The sequence below is a fragment of the Ambystoma mexicanum genome, chromosome 3q, assembly GCF_040938575.1.
Source record: "Ambystoma mexicanum isolate Mex_15411 chromosome 3q, UKY_AmexF1_1, whole genome shotgun sequence".
In the NCBI taxonomy this organism is placed as follows: Eukaryota; Metazoa; Chordata; class Amphibia; order Caudata; family Ambystomatidae; genus Ambystoma; species Ambystoma mexicanum.
Window position 1 is genome coordinate 118,336,786 of NC_090926.1, and position 24,345 is coordinate 118,361,130.

Genomic DNA, 24,345 nt, shown 5'->3' on the forward strand with positions numbered 1-24,345 from the left:
ACCTCTGTGTGTTACCTTCATGCTGGCCAATGTTCTGTCCTGCTCCCAGGCAACAGAACACGTAGGAATACCTGAATGTGTTTACAATAATCACATGAAAACCAATGAGATGGGGCAGTGGAGTTACCCCAGAGCTCTGCACTCCACAGTTTGGGCCCATGCTTTTTGGTTGCCCCCCAATGTGTTCTAATGTGTTAGCCTGACCCTATGCTGCACTGTATTAGTTTGGCCCCATGCTTTTTGGTTGCCCCCCAATGTGTTCTAATGTGTTAGCCTGACTCTATTTTTTATTTTTAACGTATTTTATTGGAATTTGTATTGGATGCATACAAATACAAGAAAATTAACTAAAACATTAAACATAAACAACAACAGTCTTCATGCGAAACAGTTCATCTTTCTCAGGTGGGCATGGTTGCAAATAGGGGTTCCGATATCTCGGGAAGTGGGAGAGATCTTGGTCAAGAGGATCACCAACTCTAGGCGAGTGCGAGGGATCAGTTATGGCAAAGTAGTGGGGTTTATCAAGGGGGTTTATGGTCTGCACTGAAGTGTATATCTCTCAGGAGGGCCTTCCAAGAGTCTAGAGTGCCACTCGCAATGTCGCCACTAGAGATGATTCCATCTTGCCAGGCTTTGGTTTCGGCTGCAGTCCATCTCTTTAGTTCTTTCATCCAGCGTTCATGTCGCGGGCCTCCTGGTGTCTTTCATGCCATGGCTATAGTTCTTTTTGCAAGTATACATGCCATGTCCATCAACTTGACAACATGTTTGTATTTGCTTGGTCTGGGGTAAGCCCCTAATAAGCATTCCCCGGGTGTCCATTCATATCTGCTCATTCCGGCATCTGTGCAGGTCTGTTTAACTTTGGACCACAGCGCCATTGTTCTGGTGCAAGTCCAGAACATGTGGATCAGATCAGCTTTGTCGTTCCCACACCATGGGCATGCTGGGGAGGCCTGTTTGTTGAAGGAGGCCACCCTGTGTGGGGTCAAATACGTCCGACGTTTAGCTGTATCTGACCGAATCTGGAGTTTCTCGACACCTTCTTGGGATATAGTAACGTTCTTTCCCATTCCTTGTCTGTAAGCGTAGTTTCAAGGTCTGTTTCCCATTTCGCCTTCAGTGCCGCACTTTTGGGGTTGGGTTTGTCATTGAGCCTCTTATAGAGTCGAGAGACCGGTTTCCAGCCATCCGTAAGGTCGTGCATCTCTTGTAACAGTGGGTCTGGGGTGGGTTCCTCCCGCCAGCTGCACCAGTTCTTCTTGGCGGTTTGTTTGAGCCGATGATACCAGAGAAACTGGCCGCTTGATAGCCCTTCATTAGCCTGCAGTGACTCAAAATCCTTGAATTCGCCCTCCTCAAACATATCTCCCCATGTATAAATTCCGGCCCCCTCCCACCTCCTAGCTGTGGAGAGATCCGATTCTGTTTTGCATACGTCAACCAGAATGGGGTTGTCTGGAGAGTAAGGATGTTTGACCTGCCTTATGTAGCAGGTTCTGGTCCAAATCTGCCTACCAAGTTCAACGATCAGGGGGGCATCTGGGGATTGTCGTAGAGGGTTCCAAAGAGTTTCCCTGGGGAATATTTTGGAGGGAGATTGTTGCAATAGCCCCAGCTCGGCTGACGGATCGTCCGAGAGCCACTTCATCATGTGGCTAAGCTGTGCCGCAAGATAATACAACTTGAGGTCTGTGAGTTGTATTCCCCCTTCCTTGTATGGCAGGGATAGGGTAGCCAAAGTCAATTTATGCCTGGTAGGTCCCCATAGGAAGTCCTTGATAAGTGCCTCTAATTTCTTGAAGAAGGGCGGTCTGACGTAGTGGCATATGTTGACAAAGAAATATAGAAATCGAGGGAGGACTATCATCTTAACGATTGCTGCTCTGCCTACCATTGCAAGTGGGAGTCTAGACCAAAATTTCATGAATCTGCAAAGGCCGTGTTGTGCTCGTGTGTGAGCATCGGGGTGTGACTCACATTAATTCCTAGCTACCGAAACGTGTCGAGTTGCCACTTTATCCCAATGTCCGGGAGATCAGTTTCTTCTAGGCCTCTCAGGCTAGCCAAGGGGAAGGCAGAGGATTTCAGTCTACTGAATTTGATCCCAGAGTATTTCGCATAGTTGTCTAGTACATCTAATGTGATCGGTGCGTTGACCTGGGGGTCTTTCAAGTATAAAAGGACATTGTCCGCGTGTAGGGATATTATGTTATGTTCGTTGCCCACTTTGATGCCAGCGTCAAAGAACTGTTTCCTAAAATATATGGCAATCGGCTCCAGGCCCAATATGTATAGCATGGGCGATAGTGGGCACCCTTGTCTGGTGCCCCTTTGTACTTTCCAGGATTCAGACACTATTCTGCCGGTCTTTACTCTTGCCACAGGAGAATTATAGAGTACTGTGATCCATCTGACAAAGCCTTCGCCAATCCCGAACCCTCTCAGCACCCCGACGAGCCACTCCCAGAAGATAGAATCAAAGGCCTTGATGGCATCAAGTGATAGTACTGCTAGGTCTTCTTCTCTCTCATAGGTTTCGGCCATAATGTGTTGAAGCCTTCTCAGGTTGGCTGTGGTATTGCGTCCTGGAACAAAACCGTTCTGGTCTTCGTGGATTAGGGACCCTACCACCCTAGCGAGTCTGCTGGCCAGTATAGTGGTGAGAATCTTCCTGTCATAATTTAACATGGCCAGAGGGCAATAAGAGTCACAGTCAGTGGGTGGTTTGTATGGTTTGAGCATGGGAATAATTATTGTCTCTTTCATAGTGTTAGGTAAGACCCCATTTTCGTAGGCCTCTTGGTAGACCTCGTGGAGGATTGGGGTGAGGGTGGATTCATATGTTTTGTAAAATTCAGGCTGGAGGCCGTCGCTTCCGGGAGCCTTACAGGTGGCCAGCGATCTGATTGCTCCTGTCACATCTTCTGCTATTATTTCCATCTCCAGTGCCTCTCTCTGTTCGCTGGATATTTTGGGGAGGCCTATCTCATCCAGTGTTTCATCTCTGTCTATTTGTGTGTCATGGGAGTACAATTTGGAGTAGAATTTGGCCACCGTTTCATTAATTCCTAGTTGTGTCTTGTGACGTATCCCGTTTTCATCCAGTATCTCCGTTGGGAGGTGCCTGGGGCGTTCACGCTTGCACAGCCAGGCCAGCAGTCTGCCGGGTTTGTCGGACTCCTTGTGAGACCTGGTAGTGTATGTTGTGAAGTCAAACATCTCTAATCTGTCCCAGGAAGATTGGCATTTCTTGCAGGCTTCCTTCAACTTCCTTTCGACCTCTGGAGTAATGCTTGAGGTTGATTCTAGAAGAGAGATCTCTTCTTCTTGTGCTTCGAGTTCAGTCCTCAATTGCCTGCGAGTACCACCAGCTTTTGATATTATTTCACCTCTAGCCACCACCTTCATGGCTTCCCACAATGTGCTCCAGGTAGATACTGAGCCTTTATTAATGTTGTTGTATTCTTCTAGTTTTTCAGAGAGGTCCTCCCTGAACTCAGGGTCGGCGAGGGCCGCAGAAGGCATCCTCCATATGGGGATTGGTGGTCTAGGCCCCTTTAATTGCCATTGCATGATCAGTGGGGAGTGGTCTGAGATTGATCTTCCTAAATATGCCGTAGTTTCTGCCAATGGTATTTGTTCTCTGTCGATGAACAGATAATCGATTCTTGTGTGGAGCTTGTGCGGGGCTGAATAATAGGAAAAGATCTTTTCAACGGGATTCTGTTCCCTCCAAATATCCACCAAGTCGAGTTGTTCCAGCGTTTCTGTCAGAGCGCATGTTGCGGGGTTACTTGGATGGGGGGGTGGTACTGACCTGTCCATAGAGCCATCAATGAACACAGTTGAAGTCCCCTCTCCCATATAAAGGTCCTATTTCGGTGGTGTGCCATCCGTGAGCATATTGCTCTGAGGTGTGATGGTATTCCATGTTGCGGGAAGTACGAATTGACTAAGCAAATTGGAGTCTGCTCGATAGTGCCCCACATTATTACATACCTTCCTTCTTTATCAGACCCGAATCCTTGCAATTGGAAGGGTACATTCGGGTTCACCCATGTGAACACTCCCCTTGAGTATTTAGAGTAGGGGGATCCTCTCCCGGTCCCAGCCCATCGATCTGTTAATTTGGACATGGTGTCTTCCGTAAAATGCATCTCTTGCAACATCGCAATTAAAACCTTTTTCCTGTGGAGATAAGACTGTATTCGGTTTCGTCTCAGGTATGAGCTCATCCCTCTCACATTCCACATCATCACTTTGAGTTGTGACGCCATCGGATCAATATTTCGAGCCCGGCTGGCAGTTCCTCATCTGGAGCCTGGAGTAATACCAATCTGAGGTTATGAGACTGCAGACGGGAGTAACTGGGTTCTTCGCCCCCCGAGTCGTAGCATGAACCCATCCTGTGCTTCTTCGGCAGTAGTGGTATGAAGACTGTATAACTAACAAAACTGTTAACAAAACTCAAACTGGTGCGCCCATCGACTACATCTTCGTTGTGGTGCTCGGGCGCTCTCGAGCCATCTAAACCCATCCGGGTATCGGGCGCGAGCTGGGTTGAGCAGGTGGCTGGCCCGACCTGGATTGTTTGCGGGGGATAAGGCTGGTGTCTGGCGGAGAGGCCGAACGAGGGCCGTTTCTATGTAGCTAACTGTTAGTTGGATTACCTTCTGAGGTCCGGTTGCTTGTGCTTACTGTGGCCATTTATGGAAGCGTGTGTCGTGTGCCGATGGTCTGAGAGCCTCAATCTTCCATCTGGGGAGCATCTTTACCATCTGCAAGGTTGTTATCTTCTAGCCACATGTTGGCGGCCGTTGGGTTTTCTAGGAATATGGCACCCCATTGAAGATGACTTTCAAGCGCGATGGGTAGAGCAGCCTGTATTTCAGGTTTAGTTGTCGAAGTCTTGCTTTTATTGGGATGAAAGAGTTCCTCTCCCTCTGCACTTTCTGAGTGTAATCAGGGTAAATGGTTATTTTAGAGTCGCCACGTTCGATGGGGCATTCTTCCCTGGAGTGCCTTAAGATGATTTCCCTATCCTGAAAGTTTAGTATTTTAGCAATTATTGGTCGGGGAAATGAGCCAGGTGGGGGCCGCTTCTGGAGGGACCTGTGGGCCCTTTCGACCGCGAATCCCTGCAACAGTTTCCCGGCCCCAATCTCCTGTTGTAGCAAGTATTCTACGTAGGCTGTAGTGTTTGGGCCTTTGCTTCCTTCTGGTACTTCTAGGATCCTAATATTGCCCGGTCTAGCCCGACCTTCGGCCTCCTCAGACCTCTCCTCTAGGATAGCCACTTTCTTCTCTAAGTCTACAACCTTGGACTTCAAGGCTGCTGTGGCCCCAACCGTTTCTTCTATTGAAGTCTCGGTGTTTGTCACCCTCTCGGTTAAGTTGCGGGGGTCCTGACGCATGAGTTGAATGTCCATTTTAAATTTGTCAATCTTAGAGTCTATGTGTGTCCTCAATGAAGCAATAGCATCCAATATTTGGGAGTGGTTATCTGTGGTTTCCCCCTCTCTCGTGTGGGTAATCTCTGGGGTACAAGAGTGAGCCTGCATAGGGGTTTTTGTCTTGGCGAATACAAATGAGTCCATGGTGGCTGCTTTCGCTTTGTTCCTGGCGGTCATATTGGAGTCTCAGTGATGCTGCCCCTGGGTCACTTTAGATGAGTTACCAGTGGGGGTATCAGCCGTCTCCCCGTGTATAGGGTAATGAGTGGTGTTCCCAAGGTGTCAGAAGCCAATGAATCCGAATCTGCAGGGGGTTAGGGGTGCCCCCTCACTGGTGCTTATATATTCTCCCGCACCCAGTCATGCAGCTTTTGTGCAGCCGCTATATCTGTGATGTCGCCGTCGCTGCCCTTACCTCTAAGCGTCCGACTCGCCGGGGCAGGGAGATCGGGGGGCGAGGAATGCAGGCTGGGGCCACCGTAGTCGCTCTCATGCTGCTGGTTCTCGCTGTCCTGCGCCCCGGGGCGGCGCTGGGGAGGAACCTCCGGAGGTCGTGTGCGCCCTCGGCGGGCCGTCCTCAGCGACAGCTGAGCCCGCGTAGTGTACCCCGGGGGTGGTGCAAAGGTGCTGCCGTGGCGGGCCTCGCCCAGCGGTGAGAAGCAGGGTGAGGGCTCTCCCGTCCGATGTTCCGCAGGTGATCGTGCTCCGACGTGTTGTCTCTGCTCGATCCGGCTTCCTTAATCCCCTGATGCCGTTTGACGGCGGCTTCCTTCTCGGAGGTTCCGCTAAGTGGCGCGGGGAGCCATCTTGGATGCGTATGGGAGCGCGGGAGGGAGTATGATTCGAGGACAATTTCGCCGACCACAGGGTCCGATTTCCCGGCTGGTCAAGCAGATCGTGTCGGGGTCAGCTTCTCCCACCTCTGCATCAGCTTTTCGTGGTCGGAGGCACTTCTTATGCCGGCAAGAAGGATCGAGAAACGGCGTCTCGGCCGGAGCTTGGCTATTCAGCCTCTGTACCCCATTGGCTCCAGGCCACGCCCCCGTTAGCCTGACCCTATGCTGCACTGCACTAGTCTGGCCCCTTGTCCACTGGTTACACCCCATTGCACTAGCTTAGCCCAATGCCGCTTGATGTGCTTATTGTGCTAGTTGAGTCCGCCACCTCCTCCTGATACCTAGCAATAGCCAGTTACCTCCTTGTATGCCATTACCTAGTTATTCCTATACTTCCATATCTGCCATCTTTAGGCATCCTCCTATACCAGCCTGGTTATGACTTCATCTGTGTTTAATCTGCCTATGCAATCCTTACCATTCTTACCACATTCACTGCCCTAACTGCAATGGCAGCCATTCACTATAGACTCCCTAAAGCTTGGGAACTGTCTATTAAATCGTATTTGTATTTGTATTTGTATTTTATTTATAATGCGCACCTAACCCGGGGGTAGCCAGGCGCAGAGGCAGCAAGAGGGTTGAAAAACTTAGTTACATACATACAGTAGGGTGAGGTCCAGCTGCGGTTACAGTGCCGGACGTATCACGCCGAGTAGGAAGGGTAGACCATATCGACTATAGGCAATGCTATATACATATTTACATGCAATGAGGTAAGGAGCCATGTGACGCATTTGGGCATTAGAAAGGTCGTTATGAGTCAAGAGTTTTAAGCCAGTGGGTAGTCCTGGCTCTGAACTGGTGGTAGGGTAGGTCCTCCCTGCAGGTAGGAGGAAGGGAGTTCCAGAATTGCGCTGATTTTACTGGAAAGCTGTTGCCTCCTGACATTGTACGTTTGAACCTGGGCACAAGAAGAAGGTTGGAGTTGGCCGTTCTCGAGGGGCGAGAGAGGGTGGGTCCAGTGAATCTGGAGATGAGGTATTGAGGGGCTGCTTGGTGGAGGCATTTATGAATCAGAGACACCGATTTGAGGAATATCTTGTCCTTGGTGGATAGCCAATTGACCGATCTTCTGGAATCAGAGATATGGGCTTTCTTCGGTATAAGGGCCACTCTGAGGGCATTATTTTGGAGGATTTGGATTTTGTTTGAGATATATTTATTACAGCCTACATATAGAGCGTTGCAATAGTCCAACTTGGACAGGATCAGCGCCCTGGCCAAGGTGGTACAGTTGGTGGGGGAAAGAAAGGGTTTGGCTGCCCTAATGAGTTTGCAAGTGTAAGAGGTGGCGGAGGCCATTGCATTCACTTGTTTGTTGAAGGTAAGGGTGGAATCTAGATAAAAGCCGAGGGTTTTAACCTCCTTAGCTACCTTGATCTTGTTATCGTCAATTATGAACGCTGAATATTTGTGGTCCAGCTTGTTGAGGTAGTGTGTAGAACCTAGAATAAGGAGTTCTGTCTTGTCATCATTCAGGCATAGACCGTGTGAGGCCATCCATGCCTGGATGATGAGGTACACTCTATTAACGAAGGCCAAATCCTTGTCATAATCCCCCGACAACGGGATGAGGATCTGGGTATCATCGGCGTAGTTAGTGTAGGTGATACCCAAGTCATCTAGATCATCGAAAAGGGGCTTCGTGAAGATATTATAAAGTGTACGGGAGACGCAAGATCCTTGAGGCACGCCGCAAGTGATAGGTGTAGTGTCGGCTGATGCTGACAGTGAGAAGACTCTCATTGTACGGTTGTTAAGGAAGGATTGGATCCAGTTGGTTGCTTCTTGAGAGAAGTGGGCAGCTATTTGTAGGTGGTTGCACAAGATCTCATGGTCGACCAGATCGAAGGCCGCCGAGAGATCAAGGAGTAGCAATAGTGCTGTCTTACCCTGGTCTCTCAATTCGTCTATCTGTGCCTTGAGATCTATAAGTGCAGTTTCGGTTCCATGCTGTGGCCTGAAGCCCGATTGTCTGACGCCTAGGAGATGGAAGTGCTCAAGGTAGTGTTGGATCTGTTGGTATGCTATTTTGTCGAGAATTTTAAGAAGGAACGGAACTGTGGTAATGGGGCGATAGTTAGTTGGAGTGGATGGGTCTAGGTTCGGTTTTTTAAGCAGAGGGAGGTCCCAGGACTGTTTTAAATCATTAGGTACTGTGCCTGATGTGAAAGACGCATTTATTAGTTTGGTAATAAATGGTGCGAGATCACGGGCTGCATCCTTGATCAGTTGCGCAGGGCATAGGTCTCCGTGACAGTTTGAAGGTTTGAGGGTGAGAATAGTATTTTCTACCTCTTTGGTAGATACTTTATGGAAATTAAAAGGGGGGTTGTGCGCTGGGGGGATGATTGAGTCGGGTGAACCTTTTTATGGGTGACGTTGCTTGGCTTAGTGGAGGAGAGCAGAGATTCTTTTTTGATGCTTATCTTAGTCTTAAGTGGGGAGATTTTGTTCGCTAGGGCATTTTGTATGCCTGTGCACCAGTTTTTTATCTTTGATGCACGAGTCGGGCACTTGGATCGGGGATTCAATCTCATTGAGTATTGTGAAAAGCTCTCTAGTGTTAGATTTAGCTTGTGAGATTTGCGTACTATAAGACGTTTGTTTGGCCAATATAATTTATTTTTGTATTGGGAAGCTAGCCTGCTCAAGTTTTTTTTGTTATTTTCTGAGGGGTGGGCTCGCCAGATTTTTTCACAGCGCCGCTTTTCCTGTCTGAGGGCTTTAAGATGGGGTGAGAACCAGGAGTTGATGTGTTTCTGGGGCTTGCTCTTTTTTAGCTTCAAAGGGGCTATGGCATCGAGGGATGAAAGCATAATTTTGTCATAGATGTCCACCATCGTGAATGGATCGGCGTGATCCTGGATGGCGTTCAAGGTTGGTGTGATTAGCGGGATCAAGTTTTCAGGGGTGATGTTTTTTTTATTTCGGGAATGGACAGGTGGAGCTATGCTGTTAGCTTGTGCTGGGGTTGCCTCAAGGGTGAACGAGATCAGGTAATGGTCTGTCCAGGTCTGCGGGAGTATGGCTGAGACCAGGACTGGGCAGTTGTGCACTGCTAGCCAGTCCAGAGTTCTCCCTTTGATATGGGTGGGCTCAGTGATCTTCTGAGTGAAGCCCAGTTCCTCTAGGGTGTTATTGATGGTACTGGTATTGGTGTCGGCGGGGTTGCTAAGTCCGAGGTTAAAGTCTCCTAGTAGGATGCGTTGTGAGGAGTTTTTAAGATTGTTTGATAAGATGTCTGTGAGGTCTTCTTCAAATGACCCTAAAGGGCCCGGTGGCCCGTAGATAAGGTGAATGGAGATGGATTGAGTATTAGATAGTGTTAACTTGGCAGTTAGAGATTCACAGGAGCTAACAGTGGTGGGGGATTCAATGGTAATAGGGAATTTAGTTTTGGCTATAATGGCAAGACCTCCGCCTCTAGAGGTGGTACGGTCAAGTCTTAATAGCGTGTAGTCATCTGGTACCGCTAGCATAATTGCAGGGCCTGCCGTGGGGTGAAGCCAAGATTCAGTGACCGCTAAGAAGTCCAGGTCTTTGTTGTGAAGCAGGTCGGCAATGTCTGATGCGTGGGCTACCATGGAGCGGGCGTTTATTAGTGCACCCTTGATCCGAAGATCTACTGTGTTTAGGGGTGGTGGCGCCGATTCGTGCATACTTTTTTGGACACGGATGGGCTCGCAGTGGAGTCTACTGTTCAGTTGAAGGGGGTGTAGGGATGGATTCCTAGTCACCTTGTGGGCTAGTTTGGATAGAGGGTCATAGAGCCTAGGGAGCCTGGCACGTAGTCTAAGTTTCCTCATGAGAACAGGGCAAGGTGAGGAGGTCATAACAGTTAGTGTATGTAGGTTGTGTGTGGGCTCAAGTGCTGGTAAATTGGGTGGCATGGTTGGGTAATGGCTGTTCAGAATATACAGTATTGATCTCAGTAACACTGTGTAAAGCGCATGGAGAAACATTGTGAAGTTGGGCAAGAAAGGGCTAGTACAGTGTAGTTGTTGTCCGTTAACGAGGGGTCTAGTGTCATCTAGGTGGTGGGTTCGAGAGGTGGCGAGCAACCAAAAGGGTCTCAGATAGGTGCAGTGGCGAGCAACCAAAAGGGTCTCAAGTTGGTGCAGTGGCAGGCGACCAAAAGGTTCTCAAATATGTGTAGTAGCGACCAAAATGGCGAGCGACCAAGAGGGTCTCAAATAGGTACAGTGGCGAGCGACCAAAAGGGTCTCAAGTGGGTGCAGGGGCGAGCGACCAAAAGGGTCTCAAGTGGGTGCAGCAGCGAGCGACCAAAAGGGTCTCAAGTAGGTGCAGTGGCAAGCGACCAAAAGGGTCTCAAATAGGTGCAGTGGCAAGCGACCAAAAGGGTCTCAAATAGGGGCCGTGGTGAGCGACCAAAAGGGTCTCAAGTAGGTGCAGTGGCGAGCGACCAAAAGGGTCTCAGGTAGGCTACAGGATGCAGCCTACTACAATACAATCAAGTTTGGTCTGTAGGCAACCAAAGGCACCTAAATCCAAGCTAAAATGCAGTAGGGTAACCTAGGTTCAAAATGACACAGTTTGGCGAAAATGCCATGGGGTAACACTTAAGTTCAAAATGACACGGTATGTAAAGGTAGTGACTAACAAACAGATTTAGAATAGTAGCTAGATTCGAATTGTGAGCACACTAGCAGGATAGCATGTAAATGGAGTGACTAACAAACACATTTAGAGTGGCAGCTAGATTCGAATGGCATACTGACACACTAACAAAATAGCTCATACGTAAAGTAGACAGTGAGCAAATTGAGGTACCGGCTAGGTGACTAGTAGTCATAAAGGGAGTTCAGAGGGCGCCATTGTTTATCTAGAGCCAGGCGCTTACCTTGGCTCCAGTGGTAGTGTAGTTGCTATCTGGATTTGCAGAGAGATCAGTCCGCTCTCACGCGGCGGACAGCTGCAGACAGGTCCTTATGGCGGGGACCTTGGTGCGAGGGTCCACAGCCGGCTCACGCCTTCCGGCAGTGCAGGCTACGTGATCAGAGGACGGGCAGTCAATCTGGCGGCTGTCTGGAATCCGGTGTGCTGCGGACCATGTCTGAGCAGTAGCTGGATGCAAGGATCAGTGATGGGGCATGAACACAGAGTTCAATGGGAGTTGGGGGGGGTACAGGTCCCCAGCTGCAGGGAGGGGCTGTATGTCTCTTACCCCTCTAGCTGGAAGGGCGTCCTTGGAGAGGCAGGGGTCGTGGCCCTAGGCTCGAAGGCACAGACAGGCTCGAGACAGGCAGGGTGCCTTTGTTGTGTGCCTTTTCGGTGGGCCGGTTCCAAGCCTGCCGGCTTGTGGTTGGCTGCAAAGTAGCAGCAAGTAGCCAATTAGGATGCTCGTGGTGAGGAAGGGCTGGATAGGAGGTCGTGGAGGTGGCGGTTGGCCATCTTGGAGAGGTGAAATACCTCGTGGAGGCCAATGGTGGGCAAATACCCTGCCGATGGAGGTGGGCAAAACCAGGTGCGAGCGGGGCCAGAAGGCATTTCCGTTGAAGCGTGGAAATTATTGCTTAATCTGCAGCGGGCTGCCGAAATTGTGCGGTCATGCTATTGATAGCAGAAAAGCAGCTGGGGGAGGCTTATAGCCTACCTTGATTTAAGCAGGGCTGGAGGGCATGTTGTGCTGGCTTCTGCTCCTGCAGTAGGTGGAGGGAGCTCCTGCTCCTCCAGGCATCAGGATCTAGATGAGCTTCGAGGCTCGAGACATTCAGGGTGCCTTTGTTGTGTGCCTTTTCGGTGGGCCGGCTCCAAGTATATACACGCCTCCCACCTATGACACATTAGAGTCTACTTATCAGAGTCAGATCTGCCCTACTACCTTAAGAAACCTTAAACTAGGTTCTAGAACACCTATTCAATCACGAGCCTACCCTACGCTAGGTCACTCTAAGACAGAACCCACATGAGCTCTGCACCACCACCCTAAAAGTAAACCTAACCTGGCTCAGAAACTTTATACCAAAGTATCTGAGACCGAGAATAACGTTGACCTTACTAGCGCTTCTATGAAAGGAACACACATCCTCCAGGGAGGCGTCATCAATGCTAGATCACTGATAGCCCATGTCTCTGAAATTGCAGACATCATAACTTGCAATCAGCTTGACTTCCTAGCAGTGACGAAACATGGCTGCATAAAGCAGCCGGTCCAGCCCTAATGCTCGCCATCCCTCCTAACTATACCATCTTCAAAAAGGACAGAGAAAATTCCAAAGGTGGCGGCATAGCATTCATTTGCAGAGCCAACCTAACCATTAAAGAAATTGACCATATGTCTATGCCCTCAGCAGAACTACTCTCCCTCAAACTAGGTATCTCTGCCTCACGCACTATCACTGTACACCTTATTTACATACCTCCAGGCCCACTAGGTTCCTTTGAAGAAGACATAACCACTCTTCTTAACACCAACACCAAACCTGAGACTCAAATCCTTCTACTGGGTGACTTTAACTTAGGATATACTGACCCTAAAGATTCCAACGCCTCAATCCTAGCTAACACCATACTGGAAGCAGGCCTCACTATCTGAAATATAGGCCCCACACATATCAAAGGTCACACTCTGGACTGGGTGACAGATATCAACTGCTCCTCAATCATAACAGCTATTGAACCTTGCATTTGGACTGACCACCACCTTATCTTGCTGACCATTTCAGACTTACCGCAAACTAAAACATTTAAACCTCAGGCACCTCCAGCCTTCACACGCTGTAAAAAGAACATAACAGTCACTAATCTCCTACCTCTGATTCAGCCCATCACCAACCATGCCAATCTTATCAACAACCCCACTGATTTGGTTGACCTGTACAATAACAGCCATTGACACCATTGCCCCACTGAAAGTAAATCTAAACCTCTTTGCCATCTTAACACTTGGTTTACCCCAAGCTTAAAATCCATGCGTAAAGAAAAAAACATGCCGAAGCCCACTGGAAAAAAAAACCTTCCCTCATAACAAAACCATCCTTACGACCCTCACTAATAACTACAAGCAACAAATCATTCAAGCAAAAAAAGAGTCCTTTAATGACAGAATTAAAAAAGCTAATTCCAACACTAGGGAAATCTTCACTATCCTCAGAGAATTGTAATCCCCCATCACACCTATAGACTCATGTACTAAAGATAAAATATGGTGTACTAACATTCAAAATGCTTTATGCAATAAAATCACTATGCTACAAGACAACATTTTGACCAAACGATCCTTCTTCCATAACATTGTGCCTTCCACACAAGAAGGCATCCTACAGGAACCCGCTATTAACCAAACTAAACCTCATAATCAATTCAACTTTAGAGCTATCTCTATAGACAAAGCCAAGAATATCATTACATCTCTTAAACCCTCGAGATGCCTTGGCGACTCTTGTCCAGCCACTATTATCAAGGAAGCTGTTCATGAACTAGCCCCCTTCAGAACCACCTTTATTAACTGATCATTCAAATCATGCTCGGTGCCGACCAACTTCAAAGATGCATGGATATTACCCCTTCTAAAAAAAACAACTTAGACCCTAATGTCCCTACAAACTACAGACCCATTACGACAGTTCCATTTCTCCTTAAAATCTTAGACAAAGCTGCCTACTTAAAGATTCAATCCTACCTGGAGATTAACAACTTACTGGGCACTAGACAATCCGGTTTTAGACCAAGACATGGTACTGAGACGTCCCTTCTCGATCTTAAAAACCAACTAGATGAGCGCAAAGACAAAGGAAATACATCCATTCTACTTCTCCTATATCTATCTGCCGCTTTTGATTTGGTAGACCACAAAGTACTGTGAAATCACCTTAAATCAGCTGCCAACTTCTCCACCAAGGCCACGGCATGGATACATTCTTTCCTAGACAATAGAACCATTAGAGTCTGTTCGCCCATCTCAGCCGCTGACCCAGTCCCTATCACTTGTGGTGTCCTTCAGGGGTAATGCGTCTCCCCTACTTTGTATAATATTTTTACAAAGCCCCTCTTTGATATCTTAGACAAACTGGGTGTCTCATATACTAACTATGCTGATGACAACCAGATCCTCTTCCCAATCCAAGGAGACTACGACAAAGACACTGCACACATAAACAAAATGTACCAAGTTATTCAAACTTGGATGACCACTCACGTTTTATGTATTAATGACGATAACACCGAGATGCTTATCATTTGCCCCCACTAGCAAACTTAACAAACTCCCCCACCTATACAAAACAATTACTATTGATGGCATCAAAATTAAAGTAGCCAATGAAGTCAAAACGCTAGGTTTTTACTTAGATTCAGCTCTCAACCTTAAGCAAGTTAATGCTGCAGCTTCAGCAACTAGCTACACCTGCAAGTTAATTCACGCTTGCAAACCTTTTATGTCTACAGACAGCTGCATTACCATAGCACGAGCCCTTATTCTACCAAAACTTGATTATTGCAACACACTCTATCTAGGCACTAGCAAACACAACACTCATAAACTTCAAACCTTGCAAAATAATGTCCCTAGGACAGCACTAGGTATCTGTAAAGGTCTCCAAATTTCTGACCAAAGAAGAAATATCAATTGGCTATCTATCAATGACCGTATCAAACTTAAATCTCTGAACATCGCACACAACTGTCTTAACAACAAAGCACCTGCATACCTCATTGAGAAATTTACTAGGTTCACATCAGATTGCCCTATTAGAAAGGCTCAAGCTAATAGATCAGAATCCCTAATTTCAACCTGAAAAGAACTGGAGGGTAAAGCTTCCCAATGATGGCTGCTAATCTGTTGAATTCTATCTCGGACCCACTTAGAGCCATTCCCTCCTTTCACTTGTTTAAAACCAATGTCAAATTCTGGCTACAAACTAACGACTGCTAACACCTCTTCTACTACGACAAGCCAATGACTGCTGACACCCTTGCTTTTCACCACAGCTCTCCTAAACTCCTCCCCTATCCCACTTTCACATCCTTATACCACCCTCTTCCATCGTCAACTGTAATATATACTAAAATGCCTGCTCGAAATTGTATAGCTAAGCTTCCATTTGTAACATAAGAAATGTAAGTTATTTATAACTAAGATATGCCTATAACTGTAACATAAGAAATGTTAAGATACCTATGCAATCGTCTTTCCCTGTAACTGTAACATAAGAAATGTAAATAATCAATCATGTAATTGTAACACAAGATGTCCTCAAGCGCCCAGTTGCCCAACGGCCCGGTTGCGCTCTATAAATAAATAAACAATACAAACAATACAATACAGTTGAGACACCACCTAATAATACAGTCCTCAGACATCTGAGCCCCTGTCCCCAACCTCTGCACTTCCTGCTTGCTCCATTGACACCTCCCGTGAACCCCCACACCCCATTCCAAAGAACTAACATGCTGAGGTGTATGCTTCTGAATACGTACTCCCTGGTTAGACACGCCACGTAGGTGGCGGAATATATTAAAGATCACAAGATTGATGTATGTGCCATCACCGAAATGTGACTTGAAGCAGCCGCAGGACCATTGGTCGCATTAACAGTCCCCTCTGGATATAATATCCTACGCTCGGATAGCACAGCTGGCCAGGGGGCTGGGGCAGCTCTTATCTATGATACCTCACTGAGAATTCATCAAATAAGTGGAATCACTGTGGAAAATTGTGAAAGTGTATTAATTAAATTATCAACTAATCCCAAGACCACCATTAATATCCTCTTGATTTATCGACATGTGGACAAAATGCAGGACTTCCTCCTCCATCTTAGTGCTGTTATCCTTCCCATCCTCAAACCTTTATCTAAAGTGATCATTCTGGGGGACCTGAACCTAGGGCTGATGGACCCGAATGATAATATGGCCAATCTTGTCAATTCCACGCTGGTGGAACTTGACTTCCAGCACTCTGTCACAGCTGCAACGCATAATAAGGGAAGAGTGCTTGACTTGGTGACCACACATAATGTGGAGTTGCAAAACATTGAGGTCTTCCAGTGCCCATGGTTGGATCACTCCACTGTATACTTCTATCTGCCCTGTTTCACCCAAACTATAAAAAACACAGAGACAAGGTGCTGGGCCAAAGTCAGGAACATGCGTAAACTCACTGTCTCAGACAACCTAGCCGACCTTAACTGGCGATTTGGGAGAGGCCTACCATAATATGATGACAAACACAGTAAATGATTTAAGCTCCCGAGAATTAGCACCTTGCGAGGAGCACGCCCTCTAAAATGTCCAAACACTGAAGACTGCAAAAAGAAAGGCTTTCCAGCTCTGGAAAAATAATCCATCAACTGATAATAAAATCATCTACTCTGTAGCAGCAAAAGCCCACAAAACTGTTGTCTGTGAGGCAAAAAAAAACTCTCATATGACCGCAGAATCGATGTTGCATCCACTGGCACCAGAGAGCTGTTCAAGCTCTTGAAAGAACTAGAAAATGCATGACAAGGGGTTGGTGTGATCATTAAGGATGACAACTGGTGTAAGACAATCCAGGCAGCTATGATAAAAAAACCTGAAAACAATTAGAGAAAAGGTGACCTCCAAACACCTGCCCATGCCAAAGGCTGTGGACATCGGAACAATACCTGGTCAAACCCACCCAAAATTCCCCTTTTGTCTTTTAGGGCAGTAACTGGGTCCTAAATATTAAAAATCTTAACCTCACTCAAACCTACCACCTGTAAGGGTGATAGTTGTCCAGCAACAGTGTCAAGGCCTGTGCAGCACAGCTGATACCACTGATCACCAAATTCGTCAACTCTTCCTTAAGGGAAAATGTGGTTCCTGCCTCAATCAAACAGCCACTGTTAAAAAAAACATTCCTCGACCCGCCTTACCTGAAAACTACTGCCCAATGTCCAATATTCCATTCCTGCTAAAAATTCTGGTCACGGTTACATACACCCAGATTCAGGAGTTCCTGGAACTCTAGAACAGACTAGGATCCAAGCAACCAGGTTTCAAGAACGCCCATAGTACCAAATCCACCTGACTAGATCTAAAGGATAATATCCTACTTTTATTTATTTTGCATTTATTACAGCGCACAAAACTCTGAGTCATCTACGCGCTAGTTACAGAAAGAGCTTGATACAGGACAAAGAAGATGCAGTATACAGACTGGTAAAGCTACTCCTCATGTTACGGGGAGCTACATTAGAGGTGCCGACATAGGACATGGTGGGTGGCATAGGACATGGTAGGTGCAGATATACAGGCCGATAAAGCTACTCCTTATGTTACGGGGAGCTACATCAGAGGTGCTGACATAGGACATGGTAGGCGCAGATATGCAGACTGGTAAAGATACTCCTCATGTTACGGGGAGCTACATTAGAGGTGCATACATAGGACATGGTGGGTGGCATAGGACATGGTAGGTGCAGATATACAAACTGGTGAAGCTACTCCTCATGTTACGGGGAGCTTCATCAAAGGTGCATACATAGGACATGGTAGTGGACATAGGACATGGCAGGTGAACATATACAGACTGGTAAAGCTACTCCTCATGTTACAGGGAGCTACATCAGCGGTTCATACATAGGACATGGTAGCTGCAGGCATGCAGACTGGTAAAGCTACTCTTCATGTTACAGGGAGCTACATCAGTGGTGCATACATAGGACATGGTAGGTGCAGATATACAGACTGGTAAAACTACATCACTTTGAAAAAAGTAGCACAGTACGTCTGATGCTCATTGATCTATCTTCTGCTATTCAATCTTGTGGATCATGCCATTCTTGTCCCAAGACTACAGAAATCAGCCAATTTTCATCTGATGCGGCAGAGTAGATTATCTCCTTTTTGTCAGGATGAAAAGTGAAAGGTTTCTACAACGATTCTAATGCAGATGATTTTCTGCTGTCGTGTGGAGTACCCCAGGGGGCGTGCACACACTTTTTAACATCTTTACAATCCCCATCTTTGAAATGATGGAGGACCTTTGGGTGATCTATGCGAATTATGCCGACGATATGCAGTATCTGATCCTGCTGTCAGGTGACCACGCAAAAGACACCATCACTGTGAACAACATCTGCAGTGCGATAGCATCATGGATGGTAGACAACTGCTTAGCGCTTAACAATAGAAAAACTGAGCCCATGATCGTGGGGCCAGCTGCCTGGCTGCAGAAGCTTAGTAAAGAATATCTGTCCTTTACCATTGATGATTTTTTTATTTTTATATTTATTTATTTATTTACAAGATTACACATATAAATAAACAAGTAAATCTATCAAAACAATTAATACAAAACAGTGAAGCATATGCAGAACATTATACAATCATAACCAGCAAGAAACTAGTAAATATTCAGAAAATCGTTCCAATCTTTCCCATGAAATCTCGACTTCCCTTGTCTCTTAAAAACCACCTTTTCCATGGACGCAAGGGCAGACATCCCCTCAATCCAATCATCAAGAACTGGTGCAATTCCCGACTTCCAGCCCCTCAACACCAGCTTCTTGGCCAGACCAGCACCACGGAGCAAAAACTTTTTCCGTGACACAGAGAGATCCTCCAGTATTTCTCTCCTCCCAAAATCATTGTCATAAAATCCAATTCAACATCCAGATTCAAAACACGCAAACAGACACAACAAACATCATGCCAAAATCCCCGTACACGCACACATACCCACAGCAGATGTTCCAAACTTCCCTGTCCATTTCCACAACACCAACAATCATCTGAATCCACCATCCCTCTCTTAAACATTCGCTCCGGGCTCCAAAACAGACGATTGAGGATCTTCAGCTGTCTCGACCGTTCCCCCAAATCAATAGAAAACAATTTAACATGTGTACACACATTCTGCCGAATCTCAGGTGAAATTTCACACCCCAACCTCCTTCCCCAATCTTCTCTCAAGTCAGAATTCTCCCTATATGCAGACACAATACACTTATATATCCTGCTAGCAATTGAACAACCAGATGGCTCCCTTTCTTTAAGAAAGAGATTAACCATTACACTCCCTTGCTCCGCCACATCACCTATGCATCTTTTCAATTTTCTGAAATCATCAGATCTGAAATTGTCAATGTGAAACTTCGCTCTCAACTCACGCTCTCCAATCCACTCTCCATCCACAAGGACATCATCAATCCAGAGAACTCTGCCCAGAAACCAATCCGGCCAGAATAAAGACTTACCCCCAACAGAAATCAACGGATTCAACCAAATGGATGCATGAATGGTTTTTGAAGCAACTGATCCCAGCAATTCATGTACATGTCTTCACGTCTCTCTCAGAAAAACTGTCAAAGGCAATTTCTTACACAATTTGTTCGTTGCTGTGAGAATTGCCCTTGGAGGAAGCAGGCCCAACATACTCGCCTCAGCAATTACCCATTTATCAGGCAGATCCATCAAAAAGGGTACAATAAAATGACTTGAAAAAGCTAAATGATATGCCCTGAAGTTCGGTACACCTAGTCCCCCTTTTTCCACTGGTAACTGAAGTTTCCATAACTTTAGCCGGGGTGGCTTATTATCCCATAGAAAGGACTGCAACAAACCATCAATTTTCTTCCAATAACGTTGGCCAATTTTCACCTGAAGCATACCTAGAATGTAATTAATTTTCGGAGCTGCATTTATCTTTAGAGCATTCACCTTGCCCCAAAGGGACAGATGAAGCAAGGACCACCTCAATATGCACATTTTCAAATCACTACATACTTCACTCATGTTCACCACAACCATCTCAGCCGCTGTCAGAACTAATGGGCAATTGTCAGACTCTTTTGTACTACAGAGGGGTACAAGACAAGGATGTCCTTTATCCCCCCTGATATTTGTTTTGGCCATGGAACCATTGGCGATTGCTTTGAGGTGTGACGTGGGAATACAGGGTCTAAGTTTTCATGGAGCCGATCAAAAGTTGTGGTTTTATGCGGATGATCTGCTATTGTTATTACGGAATTTAACAGTGTCCATTCCGGCTTTGCTGGATGGTTTAGATAGATTTCATGCAGTGGCAGGATTTAAAGTCAATTGATCTAAATCTGAGGTGATGCCGGTTTCAGGATACTGTGATAAGAATTTGATTACTGGACTTGGGTTTCAGTGGTGTGAAAGGAAATTGAAATATCTTTACCATCGATGATTGCACCATTTCTATGCTACCCAAAGTGAAAACTCTAGGCGTTGTGCTGGATCAAGAACTGACAATGAAATCTCATGTCAATGGCCTCGTTTCCAGCTCTGCCTACTATCTGAAGCTCCTAGACTAACTTAGGCCCTTTCTCAATCCTATCAATTGTGACACCATTGCAAGGGCTATCATTGGGGCTCATGTGAACTACTGTGCAAGTCTCCTGCAGGGCATCGGCAAAGGGGAAATGCTGCGCCTACAGGTGATCCAGAACAATGCTGTTTGCGTGGCGGAAGGCATACTTAAGACTGATCATGTCTCTAAGGCAAGACAGGCTCTGCACTGGCTCCCAGTGGAGAGCAGAGTCACCTATCACACCCTCTGTATTACTCACAAGTGCCTTTATGGTAAGGGCCCCTGCTACCTTGCAGAGAGAATTTGTTGGCTTCCCTCGCACAGAGTACTTAGATCTAATAACTCCCATCTTTTGCAATATCCCCCTTCCAAGTTGTCCATAGTGGCACAGGGCTCTTTTCCACACTCAACACCTACATGCTGGAATGTCCTGACCCCAGATTAGAGAACATGTGCCAGCCTCTTGACCTTCAAACGTGAACTTAAAACTCTACTCTGTTACTCCCTTGACTTTTTCATGTATTAGTGTAATCTTTTCTGTCCTGTCCTAGCACTGCCATGTCTGCGGCCTTGTCCACATGCTCTACAAATAAATTCAATAAAAAAAATATCTGTTTACTTTACCCTTGATGCACAGTATGGTGCATTAATGGTAAGGCAAAAATCGTAAGTGATATGGTATTATGTGGCTAGACTGGCTTGCGTAATATCACTTATCCTTGCTTCACCTTTGGTGCACAGTTTCTGTGGATTAAGGCTACAGCAAATGTGATAAGTGTTTTTACATTGCTAGACTGACCCACATTCATTGTAGGGCAGTTTAACCACCTTATACCATTTATGTTTTCTTTACCCGTGATGCATAGGTAAAGCAAACATCACAAGTGTTATTAACTGGCTAAACTGTCCAACATTGAATGTAGGCCAGCCTAGCCACTTAAAACACTTATCTTTGCTTTACCCTTGATGCAGTTACTTGGCATCAAGGGAAAAGCAAACATAAGTGTTATTACGTGGCTAGACTGACTTACGTTAGTAGTGCCAGTCTACATTTACTTTCTCAATATGGCATGATATCTTTACATGGCATCAAAGGTAAAACAACCATGATAAGTATTATTACATGGCTAACTTGTCCTATGGTGTCAGTGTGAATTTACATTCTTACTGCATTATAACATTTGTTACTTTTTACTTTGCATCAGAGGCAAAGCAAATGTTGAGTGTTATTACATGACTGCACTGGCCTTCATTTGTGGCTCCAGTCTAACTATATATTCTTTGTGTGTCATGGCCTTTTTGTATTTTGCATCACGTGTAAAAGCAAACATAAGTGTAATTACTTGGTACACCGGCTTATCTTGGTATAGCCAGTCTGGATCTACATTCTTTCTGTGGTTTGACATTTTTTACTGGCTGGGAATCCTTATACTGAAATACTAGCATATATTGGTCCAGCATGCAAGGGCATAAATGGGCACAGCCAGCATGAACATGTTTTATATACTGGAATATGTTAGGCTCAAAGGTATAGTGAACATTTTTGGAAAATGGTCCTTTGTTAACTTGCTTCTATTGGGTTTTTTCCATGTCCTACCATACAAACTTGATTGCATATCACCCAGTTTTTCACTGAAAGTACTGTAACATGAATGCACCATTTTAATGTATTATTTTGAAATTGTTCACAGGGGATCTTCCGCCCCGCCCACCCATCACCCTTATTTGGTTTTTGGCTCCCTCACTATGCTCTGTAGCTCCTGTATATTAGATAAGTGTATCGCCCTTCAGTTCAAGAATTCACCAGCCACCACTGGGAGGCATCAATGGTGCTTGTGCACTGCTCTGACAAGGATGCTGGCTTCAGACAAGTATCCGACTTCATGGCCCTTCTCCTCCTGAAAACATATTGTGAGAGAAATTGGGAATTATATAAGGTCAAACTAACGATCTACTTATTTGCACACCAGACATTTTTGTTGTGCTGCAGGTTTTTGTGGTAGATGACCACTGTTAAAATATAGGGAGCGCCCCCGAAAGAACTGCTGTTATTTTTAGGCATCCCAGCCGGGGATGGGGTCATTATTGTCTTTGAAGTTGATGGTAATATGTTTTTTCTGAGCTTTACTCACATGATCAGAATGCCAACATTTGCTCCTGTGCATAATCTGATGATCCTTGTGTAATGGCGGTATTACCCAAATGGTTTGAAAACAATTATTCGAATGACCGAATCGACTGAAAGTCAAGGGTCTGAATTGAACTTTGCACAATTGACCGCATATATATATATATAATAGTGGGTTCCGGGGGATTTCCCCCGTGCATATATGTAACAATTGACCTTCACAATTCGGTCAATTGTGCAAAGGTCAATTGTGATTCGAACAATTGTAGTTTGAACAATTCGTATACAACCGTAATGGCGCCACCTCCGGCATCAGATTGGAGGCATTCTTTGTTTATGTTTGATGGGAGTACCGATGAATACAGGTTAAGGCTTCTGGAAATGCAAAAGATGAACTAACCCACAGTGGTACGAAAGTGCAAACAAACCAAATACTAGAGATCACCTAAAGGTTTAGCAAATTAAACAGTGAGAGCCACGATTCTGGTAAAAAAATGGCAGAAGTGAATACAAAATGCATAACGGATATTAAAAAAAAATTAAAGATCAACTACAGTGACACATACAGTGACCCTGTAACTGAAGCTCAGGGGTTACAACATTTTCCTACGCAAAGTCACGCCACAACAGAGTTGTCACTTCCGGAAGGGTTCATATCACAACATTCTCAGCCCTGGAGCCCGCTGCCAGTCCTCATTCACTGTCTCCCTCTCTGAGCCAAAAAAATGCCGACAATCCTAAATTGCTGTCTGATATCACAGCTGTGGAGTCAAAGTCCTCTTCCCATCTTCCGGTTCAGATGGCAAGTGATTTACATTCATTTCTGCTACTGTAACCCTAAATAATGAAAAAACGAATTCTTGATTAAATTCATCAAATTAGAAAGCGATTCATAACATTCATAGTGCTATGCACACCATAACATTTGAAATAACTGTTGTAGTTATTGCCCTGTTGCTGCCAAATGTTAGCTGCTTTGCATGATTCTTTTGGTTTGTTTTACGGTGTGTTGGTTTCCCAGCTTCTGCAGTACTAGGGCTTGCAATTATTAATCTCAGAAGACTTTGGGTGGTGACTGCTCTTTTCCAGAGCTACATTCCCCTGTCTCTTACCCATTGTTTTGTTCAAATATTTTTTGGGCATCAGCATTAACAGAAAACATCAATGAAGTACCATGTGCCGGTAATTGTGGTAAATAATTTGCAGTGATTTATTGGACGACCACCCTCAACACAGGGAGTTCCTTACCTTTCCAATCAAGGTGTCGCTCAACAAGCTACCAAACGGATTCCTATTTGGGTTGATTCCCAACCTGTATAATGTCACCCGCTCCCTCCTTCTGTGCCACCCATGATCCAGGAACCAGGCCAGTGTATAGAATAATATTTATAGGTTTATTTAAATGATGGAATTATTACAAATTACACTGAATATAACAGAAACCACCAACCCCGTGGTACAACAAAATAACTTCAGCACCTAGGTAACCTTCTTGTGATCCTGAACTAGTAGGTATTTCTGAATAACATTTCAAGTGCAATAAACACAGGTTTGCTTTTCAATCAAATCACAAATTGAATTTCCAGTGCTTTA

The 24,345-nt window shown here is 45.7% G+C and overlaps 1 protein-coding gene and 1 long non-coding RNA gene across 3 annotated transcripts in view; one reads left to right on the plus strand and one right to left on the minus strand.

The window, feature by feature from the left end:
- Window positions 1-24,345, plus strand: part of LOC138582200 (uncharacterized) — a 402,442-nt gene that overhangs the window by 245,451 nt on the left and 132,646 nt on the right. The gene's annotated exons all lie outside the window — the stretch shown is intronic.
- LOC138582199 (uncharacterized) overlaps window positions 22,388-24,345 on the minus strand; it is a 317,260-nt gene continuing 315,302 nt past the window's right edge. Inside the window, exon 4 of the transcript XR_011304973.1 lies at window positions 22,388-23,589. The gene's annotated coding sequence lies outside the window, so the exon portion shown is untranslated. The remainder of the gene's footprint in view (window positions 23,590-24,345) is intronic.